Source organism: Paramormyrops kingsleyae, chromosome 12 (genome assembly GCF_048594095.1).
Source record: "Paramormyrops kingsleyae isolate MSU_618 chromosome 12, PKINGS_0.4, whole genome shotgun sequence".
NCBI lineage: Eukaryota > Metazoa > Chordata > Actinopteri > Osteoglossiformes > Mormyridae > Paramormyrops > Paramormyrops kingsleyae.
The window spans coordinates 25,260,256-25,284,336 of NC_132808.1; the positions used below are offsets into that span (position 1 = coordinate 25,260,256).

The following is a 24,081-nucleotide window of genomic DNA, read 5'->3' on the forward strand; positions in this document are numbered from 1 at the left end:
CGGTATTGGCCCGTTGTGCCAAAGGACACCGGCCCAAGTCCGTTGTGCGGATCTGGCCCAGAACTTACGAAGGACCTGGGCCAGATCTGGGCCAAATGATTTTTGCTATCTGGGGGGTGACTTTAATACATCAGTTATCAACCCCACTTTAGAAAGATCATGCACTACTGTTAATCCTAGAAACTGGCACAGCACGGAAATATTAAAAAATAAAAAGTTAGGAAAACTTAAAGATTTATGGCAACCTGCTGCAAAGTATTTTTAAGTTTTCAACTTCAAGCCCATGTAGTTGCGCTGACTTAATTTCCTAAGTTACACTGTGAGTTCTCACAGGGCAGTGCTTTGAGTTACCTCAACTTCACTTTGCAAGCACAATCAAATAATACGTGTTATTTTGCTGAGATTGAAATGATAAGTTGGGTGAAATATTGTAACCCAAAGAAAAAAAGCAGGTTAGCACAACTGCATGGTGATTGAAGTTGAGAAAACTTAGAAATGCTTTGCAGCTGGTTGCCTTACATTTCTAAGTCTGCTCAAATCTCTCTAAACTTACTTTGTAAGTTTAATGAAATACATAAAGAATTAAAGGCAATTAATTACATGTTCATCTTAACAATCATGACAGAGACAATGAATTATTTAACTATTAAATGCAACTTTTAATTTCATTCCCCTTTTTGAACATCGTGTATACACATACACGCATTTATTAGCCTTTTTTTAATTTAAATTTAAGTTTAAAGGAATATATAAAGTACAATCTCTTGCAGCACCACACTCCACCTTAAAAGATCACTGCAGACACACACACTTCAGCAAAGCACCACTAGAAGGATGTGTGCCCTAATTATTAGGCTAACATATATACTAAACATGCCTGATTGCATATGAACAGAACTTTTATGTCAAAAAAACATTACATCTTTGAACATGTCACAAAAAAGAATTCCTGGCATATACAAGAACTTTTTGCATTTAAAAGATCTTAAGGTTACAAAAAAAGATAAAGAAATCCAGTAATATCATCAATCTCTGGAACGAAGTTGTACAGGTTCAAATAAGAATGCATACTACTATCATGAATATGATAAGCTGTTAGATTACTCAAACATGACTGACTGCCATATGAATAGAACCTTTAAATAGAAAATCTTTCTTTGAACACTGTGACACTAACAGCCTATGACCTAAAAGAACACACACTGTCCACCTTGATTATTAAACTGGAGCCTTAAAAAAGAACAAACAAAACACGCTCCATCAAAGAAAAGCTGTACAGTATATGCCAACATAAGTATGTGTACTTCAATCATAACTGTAGCTTACTAAGCTAATCTCAAGCAATTCCCAGTTTCCTGAATGTCCCTCATCCTCATGACATTCCATCATGACACAACATACACATATCACCAATGTTCATATTCCTCTACCTCAACACCTCTGTAATTTGTTTCTGAAAGACTGCACCCTTACAGAAAGATTGGCATCAAGATGCATGAAAACCTTCTGAATGGCTTCAATCATGTACTTCAGTTCCGTTGGATACTTTATGTTCAAAGCATAAATCAGTCCAAAAAGGAGGGCCATTGAAGTGGGAAGGTGAGGGAGGTCATCAAGTATGATCTGCTCCTCAAAAATCAAAGCAAAACACCTTACATTTGCGTCTGTCTCCGTGGTGACAATATCGTCGTCAATGACAGTTAAAATCCCTATCTGGACTCCATGAGTAGTGCAGCCATTCACACCCACAGTATCCTGCAGGGCAATAACACAAAAAAATACCACTTATGATAAAAGAAACTTGACAAGTTCCAACAGTCAACATGTGTTGTGGGTTTTCCTTCCCCGCCAATCAGGAATCAGGAGCCGCTTGTGTAGATATTCAGATTCAGTCTTTATTGCAACAATGATGTTACAGCCAAGGTTGGACACCCTGCAGGAGTGTGTCCAATACTGTTTTACACTAATTTTTATACATTTTCTTATCGTGTAACAATATCTCATCACTTAAGCATCATCATTTCTTCAACCATTCACCATCGTTGTTATCGCCCTTGATTCACGACTCCTACATGATAAGTTTGCCAATAATTTATTTTACTGCTTTGAACTCAGGCGAATCCTTTCCTTCAGTAGCAAACCATGGCAGCTTCTGCTTGTTGCACATTGTCTGGCTAGAGGGTTAATAGTATATTTGTCCTTCAACATAGTGATGAGCTGCAGCACTAATAAAGTACATATTCATACACTAAAGGCTAACAAAATAGCTAACAGATACAGAAACTTCTAAGCCAACACAAGTTACTAATTCATACTTGTTTTTCGTCACATTGTGCACAGCAGTAACTGGTCCACATTCTCTAAAGATTACAAGGTCAGTCTCTACTCAGTTTACATCAGCTTTTTAATAGAGTCCTAAGTCCTAAAGCTGGGGTTTCCACCTCTGTCCTCACAAGCTTCTACAGGTGCGCTGTGGAGTCCATCCTCACAGGAAATGTTGCGTCTTGGTACGGCAGCTGCACTGCTCAGGACAAGAAAGCTCTGCAGAGGGTGGTGAAAACAGCTCAGAGGATCACAGGCACACCACTCCCTGCAATAACGGACATTTATAACATGTGCTGTCTCAGGAAAACTAAGAGCATCCTGAAAGACCCCAGCCACCCTGCACTGGCACTTTTTACTTTCCTGCCATCAGGCAAGAGACTCAGGACAATTCACACACGCACAACTCGATTCAGGAACCGTTTTTACCCCAGTGCCATCAGGCTATTCAACACACAGTAACAAAAACTTACTCCACACTATGCACTGACACCACACAGTAACAGCAACTTACTCCACACTATGCACTGACACCACACAGTAACAGCAACTTACTCCACACTATGCACTGACACCACACAGTAACAGCAACTTACTCCACACTATGCACTGACACCACACAGTAACAGCAACTTACTCCACACTATGCACTGACACCACACAGTAACAGCAACTTACTCCACACTATGCACTGACACCACACAGTAACAGCAACTTACTCCACACTATGCACTGACACCACACAGTAACAGCAACTTACTCCACACTATGCACTGACACCACAAAGTAACAGCAACTTACTCCACACTATGCACTGACACCACACAGTAACAGCAACTTACTCCACACTATGCACTGACACCACACAGTAACTGCAACTTACTCCACACTATGCACTGACACTTTACCTATTTATTATTTATTGCTGCTGCACTACTTTGTCTTCTATGTCTTCTGTGTATTATGTCTTATGTTTTGTCTGTGAGGGAGGGGTTTTCAAGTAAGAATTTCATTGTGCTCTGTACGCTGTACTTTGTACATATGACAATAAACTTCAAACTTCAACTACTAATGATTACATTGTCTATGCGTTATGAAATGCTAAATAATATTCCATATATTTCCCCCCTTTGGGACTCACATAAGTCCCACACACAATCCTGTCCATCCAGCCTAGGAAGGAGTGCAAAAACCCTGAGCTTCAAGGAAATTCCACCCCCAGCCCGCCACAGGCGCGTCCCTTCTTCGGGGTCCATGGCTGGCATGGCTCACAAACTACCAACACTGAGATTCAGACACCCGTGGTATAGTGGCTTCTCCAGTAAATAGTGGAGTGAACTGCTGTGTAATAAACTCTCCAAGATATATTGCATACACTATCCACATAACCTACCAAGACTACATCACCTAATACAATCTCAATATGAAATATATGTCTCACACAAGGATAACTGAGAGGTTATCTGACAATGTTCCAGTCCAGTGTCCATATCATACACTTCTTCATTACGCTGATTGTTCCAGCTGTCAAAGTAGGCAGCTGCACCCCAGCAGGTCCTTCATGATGGATTCATGGCAGGAACGGCTTGACTTAAACATGGGCAGGACCTTGTCAACGACTTCTGTGTCACCAGGTGGTTCCATGTTGGTCCAGGAACTTGCTGCTCTGAATGGTCCTCCCACCACCTTTGACATAGCAGCTATTGTCGCATGTTGGACAGTGTGCTGCTGTCTAGGATACGCAGTAAAGGAACTACACAGTGAAAGATTAGTAACAGAACAAGAATAATCACAGCTCTATGAAAAGTGCCTCCATAACGGCTTGCTGCCAACCTCCCCACATATTATACCACCAGTCAAACATTCCTGTCTGTTGACCTGCATCTCTTGCCATCTCATCCTGCAACCCCTGTGATTCAACACTTTGAGATGTACTTTGTCTCCTGGGGAGATGACTGGCTTGTCCTGGTCTGTGTCTTCTCTTGCCGTCTTGCTTTCCCCTTTTCCTGCTTGAAAATAACTTTGCATATTTGAGTTAGACACCCCATGTACAACTTCAACTCATAAACCTTGTTTTTTTTTTTCATAGCACTCCCCCCTTGCGCAATGGTCAAGACCATGCGCATGCATTATTAAGGTGTCAACCACACGACAAAGGCACAACCAAAAATCCATCATGGCTGTGAAACAGACCATCAGAGTCCTTAGCATCCCCTTTGTTTCCACACAGAGGCCTCATAAGGGCCCCTCCCGTGGCTGAACTCACACCCCAAGCTTGCAGCCTGTTCTTATCAGTATTGCAGCTTAGCTTTGGGCACCTCAAGCCCCCCTTTCGCTAAGACCTTCAGCAACGGCGGCTTCAGTGCCTGTGTATATAACACAGAGCAGATCACCCACATACTGTAGCACTGTGCTTCTTAAATTCAATCCATCCAAATCTGCCCTAAGCATGTGTTCACATCCTTGCAGTATCCTCGCATGGATGAACTGCTGACCCCTATAGGTGAACACAAACAAAAACTGTGACTGTTGTGTTAGGGACACACTGAAAAATGCCAACTACAAATCCACAACTGTGAACCACTTTGCACTGGGCGGCACGTTTGTTAGCAGGGAGTGAGGACTGGGATCTTCCGCTTATTGATCCTCCACTAACTATTTCGCTGCACACACATCATACACTAACCTTCACACCTTGCCCGCTGCCTTTGGGACAGGCAGGAGGGAGGTGTCACAGGTTCTGGTGATAAGCACCACCACCCTCTACCTGCAGTAACCCTTTCACCATCATCCTTATACCCGGGTTACCTGTCTTTACTAGGCCTACATCCATATCACGGATGGTCCACACCTCCTCAGCACTTCCCTTTCCATCTCCTGCCAACATTCCTCTGCACTTTATTTCCCTTCACACTGCCATCCTATCATGCTCCACAGCCACAAACCTCTTAAATTTCCTACACAATCTGTACTCCACTGACTCTCAGCAACTCACCTTCAGTAGCAGCCTGCACTCCATCACACTACATCAGTGCCCAGACTGTCTGCTTTGCTCATCCCATAATTTCTTAGCCACTGCTAAGTGGGGCTCCTCGTCTGGTATGTTGTACCATCCTCCCACTATTCCTGTTTTCCACATCTGAATGGCTTCTCCCTCAGGGCCTAATATTGTCCCATCTGCCGTCATACGTATCCTTTCTTTCTCTCGGCCAGGTAGCGAATCTATCAGCTGATCCCACTCATCCTTCACTCCAAGATCACTGAAATCTCTCCATCGCAACAAACAAGTATGTTTGTCCTGTGTCCAGTTCAGCCTATTCCTATATTGTTCCTGTATAAATGGGCCCCACTGTTCTAGAGAATAAGGGGAAGCTACAGTATACTATCCCTGCTGCACAACAAATTTTGTCGCAGAAGGCTGTACTGTCCACTGAGCACCTGTATGCCCCCCTCTGTACATTTTATGTCTATCTGCAGCTGACACAAAGCATCTCTGCCTAACAAACTCACTGGGATATGCTCTGATATTAGTATGGGCATATTTACATTTTTGTCCCCTATCTGAACTTCTACTAAACAAGATTTTGGAATATACAGGTGTGTCCAGGCTGATCACAGCTCCAGCACACCAGCTGAAACGGCCTGTTCCTCAACCTCCCCAGAATCTAGAATCATCCCTGTTATATTTCCCTATCTTTTCATGCAAGAATAAAAATCCTTTCTTACCCATCTGTAATGTCTGCCTATGGGATAATTCAGTTGCAATGGCTTAAGCTTTAGGGAAATAATCAGGCATGTGAAGTGTCTTTTGGCTGCCCAAACATTAGCTCATGTCCATCAGTGTGCATATTCACCAAACAGAACAGCAGGCACATGCTACATCATGTTCTGTTAGCTGTCACATCCAGCTGATATTTACATTTAGTTTTATTCATACTGCAGCTTATGACCAAGGTTTACATGTATGTAGGGGATCACTTCAGTTTAAGGGAGATTTATGCAGTTTGGCATGTGTAAACTATATGCAGTCCTTCAAAGGGCACAAGGCAGGGACACCCTGGACAGGATGCCAGTCCTTCACAGGGCACAGGGCAGGGACACCCTGGACAGGATGCCAGTCCTTCACAGGGCACAGGGCAGGGACACCCTGGACGGGATGCCAGTCCATCACAGGGCACAGGGCAGGGACACCCTGGACGGGATGCCAGTCCATCACAGGGCACAAGGCAGGGACACCCTGGACGGGATGCCAGTCCATTACAGGGCACAAGGCAGGGACACCCTGGACAGGATGCGAGTCCTTCACAGGGCACAGGGCAGTGTGTGTGTCTGTGTGGATTAGGTTTACATTACATTGTGGGAACCAAATGTATATGTGATTTTGTGTGTTGAGAAAGGTAAAACAGATGTATTGGGAGGTATAAATGAGAGAGAAGAGAAGGAGGAGTCAAAAGAAAATTAACCTGGGGGGGGGGTACTAGTTGTTATTTATCCAGGATATCTCTGTATCCAGCAAAGGCCCAATGAGACACCCCATGTTCCCCAAGGGCACCAGCAGGCTGGGCCCCCCCACACACTGCCAGTGGGCTAGAGGGGGAGGCATGGTGACCCCCCCAGGACAGCTACTCACCCACGACAGTCGCCCACCCTTTAGGTAGTACCAATGTCCTCAAAACGGGCCACATTCCTTAATGGTTTATTCTGTTATATAGTAACATGGCTATTACTATATTTTGTGATATAGTAATACCTAAACAATTAAGATTAATAGATGTTTTCAAAATTCTTAAAAAATGGTGTTAAATTTAAGCATGACAGATTTGACACTTAAATGATAATGCATTATGACATACTGTGCTAATATACATGAAATGACTAAGAGAACGATCTTTCTTAAAATGGTGGTTTTCTTTGAAAAATCATTGTGTATATACCAGTACTGAATGTATGAGTATGTGCATGAAAACTACTCCCCTTGAAAATTACAGCCTTGACAGAGAACCATGTTACACAGGGTATGGGAAAGACAGAAGCACTTTTATTAGACTACAGAGTTTTCCATAACAGCAGTATTAATACAACTTGCATTACTACAGTGATACCTTGGAACACAAACTTAATTTATTCCAGAAGGCTGGTCGAGTTCCGATTTGGTTGAGGTCCAAGTTAAATAGTTAAGAAATAATGAAAATGAATTTAATCTGTTCCAGACCTCCAAATGATTGCCCATTTAAACATATCTACCTAACTAACAAATGATAAAAACATTAACAATCAATATAAAACTAATACCCACATGAAAAAGCACACACACAAAAGCAATAAACATGAAATAAATGACAATCCCTCACTTCAAAGTGAGAGCAGACACACGTGCACCACCTTCAAGTCTTGCTACTGTATAATTTCCATTTTAAGTTCTACAGTTACTCTCAGTACTTTCCTCTTTCGTTTGCTGCTATCACTTGTCATTTTGTTAGGGGCCATGATTACTGTATCACTAAATGTACTGTAGATAAATCACAAAATAATCACACTGAACACAGCAGCACAGCTTTCGCACGTCAAACTTGGCCGAGAGGAATGACGAGACTGAGATTCACAGGAATCAGCATCCCAGTAGGTCCGTCTGCCTTTATTTAGCCCATCAGAGATGCATCTCGATTCATACAAGTTTTAGCGGGTCTGTTTCGTTTTGTTGTGTTCCGAATTTTCGGTCAACATGCGACTTGGTTTTTCTTGACCGACTCATTCACGGTTCAAATTGCTCATACAAATTTTAGCAGAAACAGTCCAGTTCCAAGATTTCGGTTGAGGTACAAGTCGAAAAAAATTTGTCCAAACCATCTGATGTCCGAGTTGGTTGAGTTAAGAGGCGTTTGAGTTCCAAGGTTCGACTGTATATTTCACTGCAAACACATATAATACACACAAGCAAGGTAGGAGCACATATAATATCAAGCAGTTTACACAGTAATATATGTCACTACATATTAAAGATCAGTTACAATGAGACCAATAATTAGGATGTTTGTGTTTGGCATAATAACTAATATAAAACAGAATCTAAGTTGTATAAATCATTTTCTTTCCACTAGTAGCTACATTCAGGTATTTAATGATAATTAAGATTTTATTTTTTTTTTAATCAGAACTTAATTTCAAGAATTAACACTAAATCAAAGAAAGGTAATACATGCTGTGCTAACGTCTATATTTTCAATTAACCTTCATTTATATAGCACTGTTTTAACCACAGGGTTTACAAAGTGCTTTACAAACATTTTAAAACATGAAAAATAAAGAAAATTACAATAAGAAAAAAATTAAAAAATAATGATGATAAAATTCAAACAGAACCGTGGGACCGTAACCTCTACAACACCGGGGACTTTGATTAAAGATTAAATGTTTACACTTTTTTACCCCATGATAAATGATAATTATAAATCTTTTATTTTCCATTTGCACATGTACAGGTACACAATGTCTATAACTAAAACACTACATATTTCCTTGTGAGATTTATCTTGCATATGCATCACTGCAGTAGTTTTAGTCTCTTATGTTTAATTCCTCCAACACTGATTCCTCTGTGATTTCTTTCCAGCTGTCAGGAATCACACCTTTGCCTTTAAATTTGTATCCACATCTATCCTCCCACTCCATCTGAAACCTGAAAATAAACCATTTCCAATAACCCTGTGTGCTCCCATCTGCGGTGATGCTCTACTTATCATAAGGGTCACCAGCATCTCTGTAGGACTTGTAGGGGATCCACATTCCACTGGTACAACTCCTAAATGAACTATCACTGCTTACCATGGACGAGCAAAAATTATTTGAAAATTTATCTGTTTAATCATAATGAATGCAACCTAGGGCACTGGACCGGTGAAACCGAACATTGGTTTCACCAGAATGGTTACTAATAGTATTTGTGCAGATGGCCTTGCAGAAAGGGCACTGAGCCCAACATCCTTCAAGCTGTTTGTAGAGAATCTCTTTTATTTTCTGTTTTAAGAGACATAAATGCTAAGAAGATGCATCAACCTTTTCCATATTTTCACTTTTAACCACCTCTTCAAGATACTTGGCCATCATGTCTTTCAGAAACTTTGTATCACTAATGTCTTCATCCTGAATGCTTGTCAGACTCTGCCTGTTTATGACCATGTGGTCCCAAAGTTTTGTACAGAGATGATCGAGCCACATGGATGCATTGCCGTTCTTCAGGTTCACTGCATCACATACCTCTGTGCTGATACGTAAAATGCGGAATTTTATTTCTTCTAGATTTCCATGAAGCATCTCCTGCAATTTTTGTAATCTTTGCAAAATCTTTCCGCATGTTCTCCAATAAAACTTTTAAAATACCACTTTGGGTTATCAATGTATTCTGTATATGACTTAAATTCCTCTTGATTTGCAAGGTGCCTCAGTATATGACTTTCAAGGTTGCATTTTTTGCCACTGAATGCTGGATTGTTACATTTCACAATATTAACAATTTTCAGCTTAGTTTGATTGTAAATTGCCTCTTCAACTACAGGCAGAATGTTTCTGAATTAAAATTGAGCAAAAATTGTCACAATATTGCTCCTTTGCAATAGCTTCGGAACATCTGGAAGTACTGTTCCCTTTTACTTTGCAAGTAGGTTACCGGGTTGTTAGCTTTCTTGAATGACTCGTGCATTTTTTGAAACCTCTGGACAGAACCGAGGCAAACAAGAACTGACAAGTCAACTCTGTATTCATATGTGAATTTCACATTTTCATTGCGCTCATATTCCTGAATATGTCTTTCAATCTCATCTAGTATTTCAAATATGAAATTGTGATTGAAATCTGTGTTTTCCAATTCTTTGTTCCTAATGTATTCATCAACCATGTGATTCACATTTCGGTGGAGATTTTCAGCAAACTCCTGGAAAATCCTCATTCCAAATGTTTCTTTCAAATATTCCCATGTTGCTACCATGTAAGATTGCGTGATATGTTTTGTCTTTGTAAATTCAAATGTTCCTTTTTCAGATATTGTTTTAATCTTGTTCATGATGTCTGCCTGTTTATGGAAGAAAGAGTACATAATACTCTCCACTACGGCTTTTATATGCACTGGCTCATCAGGTAGCTGATCATTAGCTATTTCAGCTACCCACTCAACCCAGAGTGAATTGAATGCTTCCTCCACTTGTTTATCAGTGAGCCTCTTGTCCTTCAACTTCAAAGAAGTTGCCATGGTTTTGCTTTTTTGCATCAGGTTTTTTTCATAAAGTGATTTTTTCTGATCTAGTTCTGACATACCTCTCTTAACTTCAGTTAGCATTTGGCATTGTTTATAGGTTTCTTCAATGAGCTCATTCTTCAGGCTCTCAAGTCGGTTTTCAACATTCCCTTTCCATTTAATAAGGATTTCAGCAGGTTTGTCTTCTTTGAAATGTGCCTCAATCTCACTTTTTAATCCAGTATAAACTTCATCAAAGGCAGAAATCAGATCTGTGATACTGACATCCGAAATGTTGTTGCTTCCTATTTGGTTTCTCAATTTGGTCTCTGTTTCCAAAGAATATTTTCTTAACTTCCATGACCACTGACCATACTTCTCTTCCAAGCTGCTATAAACCATAATTTCCAATGTATTTCTGAAGCTGAAAACAAAATTTTCCTGCAGAAGTGCATTCCAGAGGTCATGAACTCTCATGCTGAATTGTGACAATGATGGGAATCGAAAACCTGTCCGCCACTTTGCCACTGAAAGCAGCTTAGTTTTCAGGCCCTGAACATTCTGGCTGTAGGATGGATTTGGGGGAGCCATAGGTGGATCCCCCTCCAGGAGATTTTTAAAGTAAAACACTTGAGATTCCAAATCAAACTGTATTACATCACTGAAGCTGTAAACATCGTCAATGCCCTCCTCCTTTGCTGCAGTCTGAGCCATTTCATCCAGCTTCTCCTGAAGGCGCCTCCTCCCCTCCATGTTTTTATCACCAGCTGATGCTTCTGCTACATTCTGGTGCACAAATATGCAGCTTGGTTTGATTTCAACCCGTTTCATCCTTAAGAAAGCCTGCACACAAATCTGTAGGATCTCATGCATCTCCGATGGATTTTCTCCCATGATGTTGATGACAGTCATGTCACCAATTCCAATGATGAACGTGGCAAGTTCATTATCATGATTCAGGGATGTTTTAGTGCTGAGCTCTGGAGAGCAAAGACCTTCGGTATCAACAACCAGTAAAAAATCAAAGCCAAGCTCCTCTCTGATTTTCTCGTCCACCTTTATCATTTGCATAAAAGCACCGCGCGTACACCTCTCTGCACTTACATTGAACTGAAGACCAAACATAGTATTTAGCAAAGTTGATTTACCTGAACTTTGGAGTCCCAAGATAGACAGCACATACACCTTTTTGTCCCCAAGCTTATCAATGAGACTCTGCAGGACAGCTTGTATCCAAATAAGGGGTACATGTGATTCATCTCCATCCATCAGTTCTAGTGGGTATCCTGAAATTAGCATTTCAGCTCCAAGTGCAGGGAGAGCACCAACAGACTGTTCAACTGAACATTCATACATCTGACCGACCTCTCTCATGATGTGCTGTAATCCAATTGTACTTGCAGCCATCTTTTCAGATATGGAATTAATCTGTTTTCTGAGAATATCAAGTTCTTCTGCTTTCTCCTTAGTCTTGGGGACATTTCTCATTTGGGACCAAGTTGAGTGGTAATTCTCCTCGAGTCTTGCAAGGTGGTCAGAAGATAAGTCATCAAGTAAAACTCTGAGCCATTGCAGCATGTAGAATTTTGTATCTTCTGAATGACCACTTGATGTTAAACAGTCCAAGAATGATCTCATGAAATCATTGTGTGACGAAGCTATTTCCCTCTGTTTTTGACGTGTGGCTTTCATGTCACTTACAATCACACTTTGTTGTTGTTCAATGCTTAAATTTGTCTTGCAACTCAGGCGATACTGCTGCTTATTTTTCAAGCACCAGTTATGCCACGGTTCACCATGCAGGGGCAGAAACTCTTTTTTGATATCTGAAATGCGTTTTTCCTTCAACAAACAAACTAAAGTCTGTGCCAGTTCATGTCCATCTTTGAATGACTGATTGTCTTCATCAACTTTGAACTTTAGTTTTCTTGCTTCATTAGAACAGTTTTCAATGCTCTGTTTCTTGTTATATTTTCCAATGCATCGCTTGATATTGGTTATAAGTTCCTCTGTTAACTCTGCTTCATTCCTGTTCTTGGCAGCTAGTTTCACTATGAGTGGATTTTTTGAACCCTGAACCCTTTCACTTCCAGAAAATAGGCAGATCAATGGGGTAGAAGACTTAGAGAGATTTTGACAAATTGTTTTTGTTTCTTCATGCTGTGGCTGTTCTGACAGTAGAAGCACATTCACCGTACTCACTGCCTGCAGAAATTGAAGTTGCTGTTGATGGTCTTTTGCGTCTCCATGAAGATTTAGAAACGCAACACATTCATCAAATATGTCATCTTTCTTTCCTCCTGGACAGTACCAGGCGATCTCGACAACCCCATTCATAAGCATGCTGTTTGGAGCACTGCCTTTACAGTGCCGATTGAAGAACACATTGTGTCTCTGTTTGCTAATGACAGAATTCAGAATTAGAGATTTGGAGGTGAAAGAGCTCCCAAGCCTTAAAAAAGAGACAACTGGCACCGGTGTGCTAAACATTTGCCTGGTTTGGTATTTTCCAGGGTTGTCTGCGCTTGTCATACTTTGCCATGATTTTTTGATGTGCCTTAGAGGCCAAAGAGGGAATTCCAGGTATTCTGTACACGGGTTGGGGACTAAGAAAGGTAGTGCAAACTGGCAGGCAGAGAGTTTTGTGTACATGTACTGTCTTAGAAAGTCATTGGCACAGTGGAAGACCGCCATGTGGATATCCATGGGATGGATGTGCGACTCTGTATCTGCCAGATCTGCTTCACTGGTTGATTCTTCTTCTCTATTGAACAAATCATCAAAATCATCAAAGGCTGTACCATCATCTTCTAGAGGTGGATCAGTTGCTACTGGTTTAAAAGAGATATATCTGACATTGTAATCTAAAATCATGAGCTTATACAGATATTGACTCTTCAGATCTTCTACTGTATCTGGTTGATTTATATGCATAGATAAATGGTCTATAACAAGATTATCATTCAGCTTAATCTTTTTGGGGGAAAGGTCGCTGAGGCCAAGTTTTTTTTTCTGTTCAGCTAGTGTCTCTGATAATGTTGAAATAGAGACTGTCAGACTTTCTTTGCTTTGACCAAGTTCACCACAATTGCACATGATTCTAATAGAATATGCCGTGTCTGGCTGTAGCCCAGTCATTTTAAAGACTTCTGCTTTACTAGTATTTTTTTTCCAGTCTGCCTTATTTTCATTTGTTTCAGTTCTGTATTCAACAAGATAGTTTTCAATGCTGATCCCATTTCCAACTATAACAGGTTTTGTCCAAGTAACTACAATCTCGTCTGAGTCTACATATGTTTGTCTTGGCTTCCCAGGAGGACTTGTGGGCAAAGTTTTAATGCTCTCAGCTTCACTGGTTAGACTGACACCTGCTGGACACACTGCCTTGTATCTGAACCTGTAGCCTGTGTGGGGAAGCAGCCCAGACACAGTACATTCTAGGCTAGATTTGGGTACTTTAACAAATTGCCAACTATCTGACTCATTAGCACAGTATTCAACCAGGTAGTGTGTGATTTCACTGAATCCATACTGGGGGTGACTCAGCTTTATTGTCACACTGTCATGAGTGACATCAGATGCATTTGGTCTTTCTGGCTTTGACGGATGTTCAAAATGGTCACTTTTTTTAATCCCATGTTTGTAAAGGTAGATACTTGCCCCTTTGTGCTTATCGTTAGGTATTGATGCTGATATAAAGTGTGTTTTCTTATTCTCCTTGTTTGCTTTTGCAAAATCTATGAAGAGGATTGCTTGTTCGTTCATTTTTTCTGACACGGAAACTGAGAAGAAAAACTCACACGGTTCGACATCCTTCCCATCTTCCTCTGTTGGTTCTGTTAGCTTTGCAGTTGAAAGAGCCTTTAAGTGACTCCGCAAGCAGGACAGATACGGCTCCTCCTCACCCAGTGATGTGAATGCAAAGCACACTACATTCTTATCTCTATTTTTCAAGATTTCACTTTGAAGCTCACTCTTTGATGCCACAATTTTTGTGTTTTCCATCATATCAGTATACGATTGGAGCAGGTTGATTTCTTCCTCTTTGCAGTCCAGCCATTCCTTAAGTTTACTGCTATTGAAGGGAGACTGTTCCTTCTTTGTTAGGATGTTTGCAAGCACACATTCCTCTGTTCCACCTCCACGAATTGATGGTAAAATGCGTGACAAAGATCTCCGAAACACTGATTTGTACTCCAAGCACATATTCTTGAAGGATTTTACCTTTCGTCCAATTTCAGGAAAGCATGAAATAACCTCTCTCTTTGTAATATCATTGCATTGCATTTCTATTTCATTGAAGTCCTCTATCACGCTCTGTGATTGATTTATTAATCTGACACTGATCTGACGCACTATTCTGGCAGCAGAAGAATCTAAGATTTCCAGGGGGAGTAACCACACCCTTACTGGCACAGCGTTTTCCCCCTTTTCACCCAGCAGAGCTGGAAGTGTTGTATATACTTTTACAGCATCCTGGAAGGAAACAGGGTTCTGTTTCAGGGCAAAGTCCCCATAGAATTTACAAGAAAACTTATTAACAGTAGCTTCTTCAGTGTCTGTCAACTTTAAGGAAGCCTCCCCTTCGATCGACAATTTTGGTATTTTCTTTATCATCACTTGCAGGTTCCCCTCAATGTTTTGCTGGTCCTCAGTTTCTGAAACTTCTCGATCAAAAACAAAAAATGCCTGAGCACCGTACAGCACTGCTGTTACCACGTGTGTCGCTATTTTCTTCTCAAACACATATGGGTGTTGAACATTTCCTCGTCCAAGATGACTCATAGACAGCTGCATAAACTTCGTAGTTGTTTTATACGTCAGGGTGACACGTGCCTGTTTTTTCGAAGTCTTTGTGTCCTTAAGATATTTGGCAGATCCACCTACCTCAACCAGTCCCCCTACGAAACTCGCTTTTAGTGAAGCATCAACATCCAAAGCCCATGCCTTATCCTCTACAGAATCAGATGCAATGACATCAAATTCCGTGTTGTGCTGAATTTTTTCATCTGAGTTTTTTTTAAGGTCTTCAAGATCCCACATTGTAATTCCTGCATGGGAAAATAATCATGTTAGGGGTTTAAATAAAATGTATTTCAATAATGGAGCCAGGAATAGATTTTTCATTAAATTATGCTAAACTTTTATACATTTTCCCCACAATTACTTTCTGTGTTATTCGACGAAGCAAATAAAGCACATAAAGAAGAATTCTTTGTTTCTCTGTGGGGTATTCCATGAAAGTAGCTAAAGAAAGCCAGACTTTCCCGCAAAAAGTCAGACTCAAACTATAGCGGCATCTGTAAACTTAGCCCCATGTCATTCCACTAACGCAGTTCAGCTTTAACTAATCAAGGTTCATATAAGACAGACTTGCATAGTCTCACAACTGAGATATTTAAGAAGCCCAGATGAATGGATGGATCAATCAAATGAGTCGGAAATGTCAGGGTCAGCCCCTGCTGTGGTCCTTCCGTGTCCCTTCCCCGTTTGACCAGCAGGCATTGCTGGTCATCCCATCCTTCATGTTTATCTTTGAGTTTCTCCTGTTACTTGTCTGGTCTTGTGGCTCAATGTGTAGAGCATGTGGTTGTCTGAGTACCCTTCTGTCCTATGTTTGAATCCTGCCTCCTGTTTTTGTATTTTGCTCCCTAGTGTTTCAGTTGAGTTTGTCTAGTTATTGTATTTGGTGATTTTGTATATGGTTTTTGGTTTTGTTCCTTGTGCCCCTGCTTGTGTCTTTACCTGTTTAGATTCCCCAGTGTTAGTTTCTGTTTCCTTGGTTAGTTATTAGTTTCCCTGTTTTCAGTTCCTTTTGAGTTCATTAGTTTCACCTGTGCCCTGTTTCCTTGGTTTTGTTAATTAGCCTCACCTGTCCTGTGTTAGTCTCGTTACCCATTAGTATTTTAGTTCCTGCCTGTGTTCAGTTCCCCAGTGGTTCATTGTCTATGTCTATGATTGTCGTTGGTTGATGGTTTTGATATTTTTAGTGTTCTGCGTGTATTCGGTTTTTGTTATTTAGTCTTGTTTAATTCCCTTTCTGTTTTTGACCCCTTGTGGTCTTTTTGGTTTAGTTGTGTTTATAGTGTTTTCAGTTTTGTTTAATAAACCCCGTTTTTGTGTTCCTGGAGCCGCCAGTGGGTCGTCCACCCTTTTTTGTGCCTGCACCATGCCACGCTCCCGTGCCCGAGCTGCCGGCATTCATGACAGGAAATGAGAGTGGTGTTTTTTCCACTGCAGAACAAACGCTGCAGATGGAGCTGTATGAAGAATACACAGATGTAATCTCTAAAAAGGCAATACTGTGGCCATAAATACAGGCAGGGAGGCGGCTTGGCAAAGAATTGCACACAGACTGAATGCGTAAGTTATGTAAATAATACAAATGCCTAAGACAGTGATACAGTGGTTTATGCTGGTGCCTTACACTGCAAAAGTTCCTGGTTCGATCCCCATAGCCAACGGGGAACCTTCTGGGTTGAGTTAATGTGTCATTCTTATTGTTACGACTGGCGGGCGAGTAGGGAAGCAGGCGAGAGAAGCCAGATGACTGGGTTAACAGGGTTTAATCGGACTTGGAAGGCAGACACTCACGAAACGCATAACAATACAATGACGGATCTGGGGAAGACTGACTCAGACGAGGACTAAATACAAAAGACAAGCTAGACATAACAGGACTCAGGTGATCACAATCAGGGCTGAACACGAGGTAACGAGGTGGGCGTGGCACACATCGGGATCGAACGGAGCGGATCGTGACACTGATTGTATGACGTTATTTTGTATTATTTGATCTCTAAAATATTTTCAATCGCATCCGTTTGAAATGTTCTGCAAAAATAACCATATCTTGTCTTTGCTTTTTACTAATAAATTTACAAAGAAGATTGTGACTAAACAAATTATAAAAAATGTTCCTCTTCATATTATTGTAACGGATTATTTTTCCAATTTCAGTCACTGCATTTCATGTTTGACCTTTGCAATACGGGTACGCTTTTATTTGAATTATTTTGGAATGAATTGGAATCCTGAGACATGATTTTTATAGGCTTTATAAAATTTATTAGCCTACATGACATGAGTAGTGAGAGCGTGGAATTTCATCCGACGGAACGATCTTTTGTTGAACAGTTCCCACACGTCGGATGTTCTTTGAGACAACGCTTAATACCCTCTGGAGTCGGCGATGCTGCCGGCCGGATGTGACAGAAATTTCGCCAAACCATTTAAATAAATAAGTTTTTGTCATATACACATTTAAAAAACACCCTCAGAAACCTTGGACGGTCTACTTTTCAAATATATATAGGTAGAAACTAAATATATTTTTACAGCTTCGTGATACGAATAGAAAGAACAAGAGTGACTGACTTAAGCGTCTGCGTCTCGAAGCAGTGGCCTGTACTACGAAGCGGGGTTACTGGCTTATCGGGGTAACTTGTCAGATTTAAGGTACCACAGTTTAAATGGACTTCATATTCGCTCACTTACATTTTGCCCAGACTACCTTAAATCCAACAAGTTACCCCGATAAGCCAGTAACCACGCTTCGTAGTACAGGCCACAGCACAGCTCTGATCGCCTGCCCACTTGCAAATCGCGCTATTCGCATGATAATAACATGATAATCCGACAGTTAGTATTGGGTAAAGAAATATGTGAATACGCCCATTGTGACCGAAATAAACAAGAGCACATGTCTGGGTAGTGTTTACACTGATCGGCTACAATATAGCACACGGATACGTTTCTGCCGCTGAAGCTTTGCGCCAGTGTTGCCACTTTCAGCAGCGAATCTCATACCTGTGTTCATGGCTCAGTGGGCTAAGTCTGTATGCCTGTAATCATAAGATCGCCAGTTCAGACCCAGCCTATTTAGAACGTGAATAGCGGTCTTCATTTGAGAGCGGTACTATACACCCCCGATGCAGGTGAAACAAAGAATGGTGACATGGTTTGCTATTTTTGCCGATTTAACCTAATTTTAAAAAATGTAATGCTTCCAACAATGTAAGTTTTGAAAAGAAGACAGATTATGGATTTAGTCAGTGTTTTTTCATGATTCTACATAATGATTTCAGTGAGATATAAACTGAAATACATGAGAAAGATACGCGGTCGACCTAGGGTGACCACCTAATCCATGTCAGGAGGGACACTATGAGCTACAACAGGATTTGTAAACTACCATTTCATACATTTCAATTAAAAGGACCAGGATTTCACTTAAGCACTGGGTTCTTGCCGTATGCTGACTGGTCAGTCTCCTATAATCATGCATATGTGTCAGTAATGTTAATGCGAAACAGCTGGATGAGTCTTTCAATCTAGGAACTAACCAAACATTTTAGCAGAGCACAGAACCCTTTCAGCTTTAATAGTAGTTCGTAAAGCTGAAGTAGCTCATAGTGTCCCTCCTGACATGGATTAGGTGGTCACCCTAGGTCGACCATTCCCTCGTCCCCCCATAGCGTTAATAATAGTCACTGCATCATATTTATCACTTTCTATATTTATATATTTACAATTTCTCAGCATGTCTGAAAATGTGTTTTTGAAAAGGATATAAAAAAATAGATTAATAACATTCTAAGTGGTCTCAGATTATTGGTGCTGGAGTTTGTGCTGAATAAAAGCAAATGTAACACTTTGGGATAAATGTTTTTTAGATAGGTGAAATATTTTAAAATGTCAGGGCACATCAGACTACCCCGAAAGTGGCTGAGAGGCCTCAGACTACCAAGAGTTGCCGGGTAACTTTTGTGATATCAATAATAAACTAGACAGAAACAAGCTTGTATCCATAATTGTTGAAATGTGTATAATTAGTGTTGATAACTTTTGTAAATGCAGTTCTACTGTAGGTTTAGTTGTGGTGCAACATATTTAGTATTTGATTTCAGGTAATTCTAGGTAACTCTGTATTTGGTAGGGCTGGGCGGTGCATCGAGATTTTAAAACATACCAGGGTACAAATAGAGTGAGATATGGGTTGAGGAGGGATCTTCTTTATCAAGTTAAATGAAGTTAAAAGTTTTTAAATAAACTGGAGTTTATTGGAGTTTTTAAAGTCTTTTTTTTCTTTCTTTTCCCTCACTGTCTGCTGCAGACTCCACTGCTTTGCTCTGCTGGCAACCCCGCCCCCACTCATGTGCACGCATGCTGTGACGGGGTCAAACTTAACATTGCAGTGTGATAGTTATATGAACTGCAGATGGACACTTGTTTAATAAATTAATAAATTTAATGGTTGGTTGTTAACGGGTTGGATTGTTCGTATGAAAAGAACAGCACAATATTCTTTTTAAAGTGCCAGTATTGCAAGTGTAACCCTTCTTTCTAGGTTCAGGGAGGAGGATAATTGGTAAAACGAAACCACAAAAAACTTATTTACTTAACTTATTTATTTTGAACTACAACCATTCACTGAATTAATAATATAACAATAAGCTAACTTCTTTCTAAGGCTCAGCCTGGTCCATTCTCTGTACAATCATTCCCAAATCCCTTCCCATTCCAGTTTGGATTTCCATAACTACCAAAAGAAAGAATAAAACATATATGTTATTATACGGACCCCACAACAAAACTGCACCAGAGAAAACCAAATAGTTATTACAAATAATATAAAACAAATATAAAACAATGCGGTTTTCGTCCTGGTCGTGGAACACTGGACCAGCTTTATACCCTTGCAAGGGTACTGGAGGGGGCCTGGGAGTTTGCCTATCCAGTCTACATGTGTTTTGTGGATTTGGAAAAGGCTTACGACCGGGTTCCCCGAGGTGCTCTGTGGGGGGTGCTTCGGGAGTATGGGGTCCGGGGTCCGCTATTGTGGGCGATTCGGTCCCTGTACGAACGGAGCAGAAGCTCCGCCAGGGCTGCCCTTTGTCATCGGTCCTGTTTATCATATTTATGGACAGGATTTCTAGGCGCAGCCAAGGCGTCGAGGGTGTCCAGTTTGGTGACCTCAGGATTGCCTCGCTGCTTTTTGCAGACGATGTCGTCCTGTTGGCTTCATCTGCTGGGGATCTCCAGCAGGCACTGGGGCGGTTCGCAGCCGAGTGCGAAGCGGCAGGGATGAGGATTAGCACCTCCAAGTCCGAGACCATGGTTCTCAGCCGGAAACGGGTGGTTTGCCCTCTTCGGGTTGGGGAAGACGTACTGCCTCAAGTGGAGGAGTTTAAGTATCTCGGGGTCTTGTTCACGAGTGAGGGTAGGCGAGATCGGGAGCTGGATAGACGGATCGGAGCGGCGTCTGCAGTTTTGCAGGCGCTTAACCGGTCCGTCGTGGCTAAGAAAGAACTGAGCCAAAAAGCCAAGCTCTCGATCTATTGGTCCATCTTTGTCCCTACCCTCACCTATGGTCATGAGCTATGGGTAATGACCGAAAGAACGAGATCGCGAATACAAGCGGCCGAAATGAGGTTTCTCCGGAGGGTGTCTGGGCTCTCCCTTAGGGATAGGGTGAGAAGTTCGGATATCCGGGAGGGCCTCAGAGTAGAACCGCTGCTTCTCCACGTCGAAAGGAGCCAGTTGAGGTGGTTTGGACATCTGGTGCGGATGCCTCCTGGGCGGCTACCCGGAGAGGTTTTCCGTGCCTGTCCTACAGGGAGGAGGCCCCGAGGCAGGCCCAGGACTCGCTGGAGGGATTATATCTCTCGGCTGGCCTGGGAACGCCTCGGTGTCCCCCCCGAGGAGCTGGTGGGGTTAGCTGGGGAGAGGGAGGTCTGGGTGCCTCTACTGAAGCTACTACCCCCGCGACCCGAACCCCGGACAAGCGGCAGATGATGGATGGATGGATAAAACAAATACTTCCACCCCTCAAAAGATAACCGTGCTCGTGAGCTTATCAAAGAAATATATATATATAAAAAAAAGATTGTTGTGTCTCGTCAGTCATTCAGTCCAGTCAGTCCACAAAGTTGTCCTCCCTCTGTTCTGTGTCCCTCCTTATCTGAAATCCAACGGAGGGCGCTCGGCCCCGGTGCGGATCCTGGCAGGATGCGTGTGACCGTGCTTCTCCGTCGATCGTTCTCCTCTCCGAACAACCGTCCCTCCGATGTTGAACAGGATTTCAGCGATCAAAAAAACCAACCGAAAATTTCTCTCAAAGGAAACTAAAATCCTTGGACAGAACCCTAAAAAACTAATAACTAATTTCTTTTTTTCCTCTTTTCAAATTACTCTCGACTTATCAAAAACTAAAATTAAACCAGCTACTTGCAGCTCCACATCCAGTCCGTCTTCTAATTTTTCTTCCCGCCCTCTTCTTTTTTTTTCTATTTTTTTTTTTTTAGAGCACCACTAAAACTGCCGCACTCCTAAACATATCCCCCCCTACTGGAGAAACAGAGAATAAGTCCTCCTGATTGAACTAAACTTTTGGCTGGCAATTTTAGGGGGGTTACACCAGTTACTATATCAAATTAATTTTAACTTATTGACTTATAGTCAATAGCGGATGGTAGGGAAGTACTTACCAAACTGTTTAGGCTAGGATGTAATGCTTAGATAAGACCACCGCAGCACGTACTTCACAAGACAGGCTGGCTTTACAAGCTTCTCTTTGCACATTTGTGTACAATATTTATAAAGGAAAACCTAAACGTACTTGCTACAGGCTACAACTTATTAACCCGATTGTTAAAACAATAGAGAGCATGTAAGTGACAGGTCATTATTTGCATATTTTCTTTTATTCCATACCATTTTTACATTTGTGTTGTAGGCTACCTTTTCATATAATTTCATATACATTTGCAGAACATTTAGGCTACGTTCACACTGCCAGCCACATCGTTGAGTTCCGATTTTTTGCTCAGATCGGATATGTCTACCTAGACGGTTCACATTCATAAATACAAGTGTCTGAAGTGATCTGTATCTGACTAATGTGAACGCATCGGTCCTCCGAAACGTCACGCATTCGCACATTTATAGGTTTTTACACGGGTAAAAAGCTGGTCGTAAAATTGGCACGTTGTGCGGCCATGACCGCTGCGCTGATTCGAGTCTTTTGCCTCCTTAAACTTTGACTTCAGGCTCTTTATTTTTCTTTGGCATTGTAGCCACGTTCGTGTCCGCACTGTGCCATTTCTTTGGCAATTATTTCAAATACTACTCTATTACGATAGGTTCCTTCAAGTTTACCTTGAACAAATTCATTTCCCCAAATATGAATTAAATCCCCAACTTCTCCATCATTCCACTGACTGTTATCGGAGCTCTCCTCCATTTTTACCTTCCTGCGCTGCCGGTGCAGGCTGATGTCAGCGCATGCGTATAAGCAAAAAGCCACATGATTTCTGATCTGAACGTTCACATTCAGGTCGCATGGCCGCGAATCGGATACGTGTCAGATTTAGTACCACATATGAAAGTGACACAAATCTGATTTGAAAAGATCAGATTTGCGTGTCCACACAGCTCTGAAAAGATCAGATCTGTGTCACATTAAGGCAAAAAATCCAATTTGAGTCACTTCAGCATGGCAGTGTGAACGTAGCCTTAGACCTGCTAGTTCTTGTTTACATTCAAATGTTTAGATTTGCATTGTGTTCTTAATCTGTAGCCTAATTGTATTACATTGTTGGAAGCACTTTCAGATTATAGGCCTGCTAGTTAATTCTAAATAAATTTTTTGTGGACAACCTTTATTTTGTTAAAGGCAATTCTAAGAGAATGTTAAGCAAAAATCGAACACTGAAGTAATGAAATACCGACGTGTATTGTGATAATTGTCAGTACTTGATATGAAAAAAATTACCATCATATTTGTAGTTCATGTATGTTCTCTGGGGTGTGAAATTGTACTCTGTGTATTGTTAGTTCAATGCTGTACTTGTTGAGCTACAGGAGCTGAGCTACCCTCAAAAGTAGGGTGTCATGTACACTTAGTAGATCCTCTTCACAATATGGATTAAACTCTTTAAAACATGTGGTTTCTCAATGAAAACTCTACCCTAGAGTTGCAGCTCTATGCAATCTGGTAAAGAACCAGAATCAGCTGTTTGATTTAGCGACTTACCTGGAATGAGACAATCATCACGACAATCATACAGCATCCCCAGCTGGAAGGGTCTTCCAAGGGCTGCCACCTCCACGGACTTCCTTGATCCGGCTTCCATGATTTGAGTTCAAAACTCTAAAAATGTGGGTGTATATGCTATGATTAATTCATAATTGTGTTAATGTCATAAATTACATAAAATACTAAAGTACAGTATATCGTTTAAAATGAATAATTCTGAATTGACCTTTGGAGGCATATCAGCAACATTTAGGAAAATAAAAAGTAGGCAAATTTTAAAATTTGTATTAATAACAGCTTGAACCCAGGTCCCAGAGGTGTGCGCAACAGTGTTAACCACTGCACCACCGTGCCGCCCCTATCATCATCATCATCATCATCGTCATCATCATCATCCATCCATCCATCCATCCAACCATTTTCCGCCGCTTATCTGGTGTCGGGTTGTGGGGGCAAGGGATGCCCAGACCTCCCTCTCACCAGACACCTCCTC

The 24,081-nt window shown here is 41.3% G+C and overlaps 1 pseudogene; it reads right to left on the bottom strand.

Moving 5' to 3' along the window:
- Positions 1-8,542: 8,542 nt before the first annotated feature.
- On the bottom strand, positions 8,543-23,704 carry LOC140577728 (interferon-induced very large GTPase 1-like; annotated as a pseudogene).
- Positions 23,705-24,081: the final 377 nt, after the last annotated feature.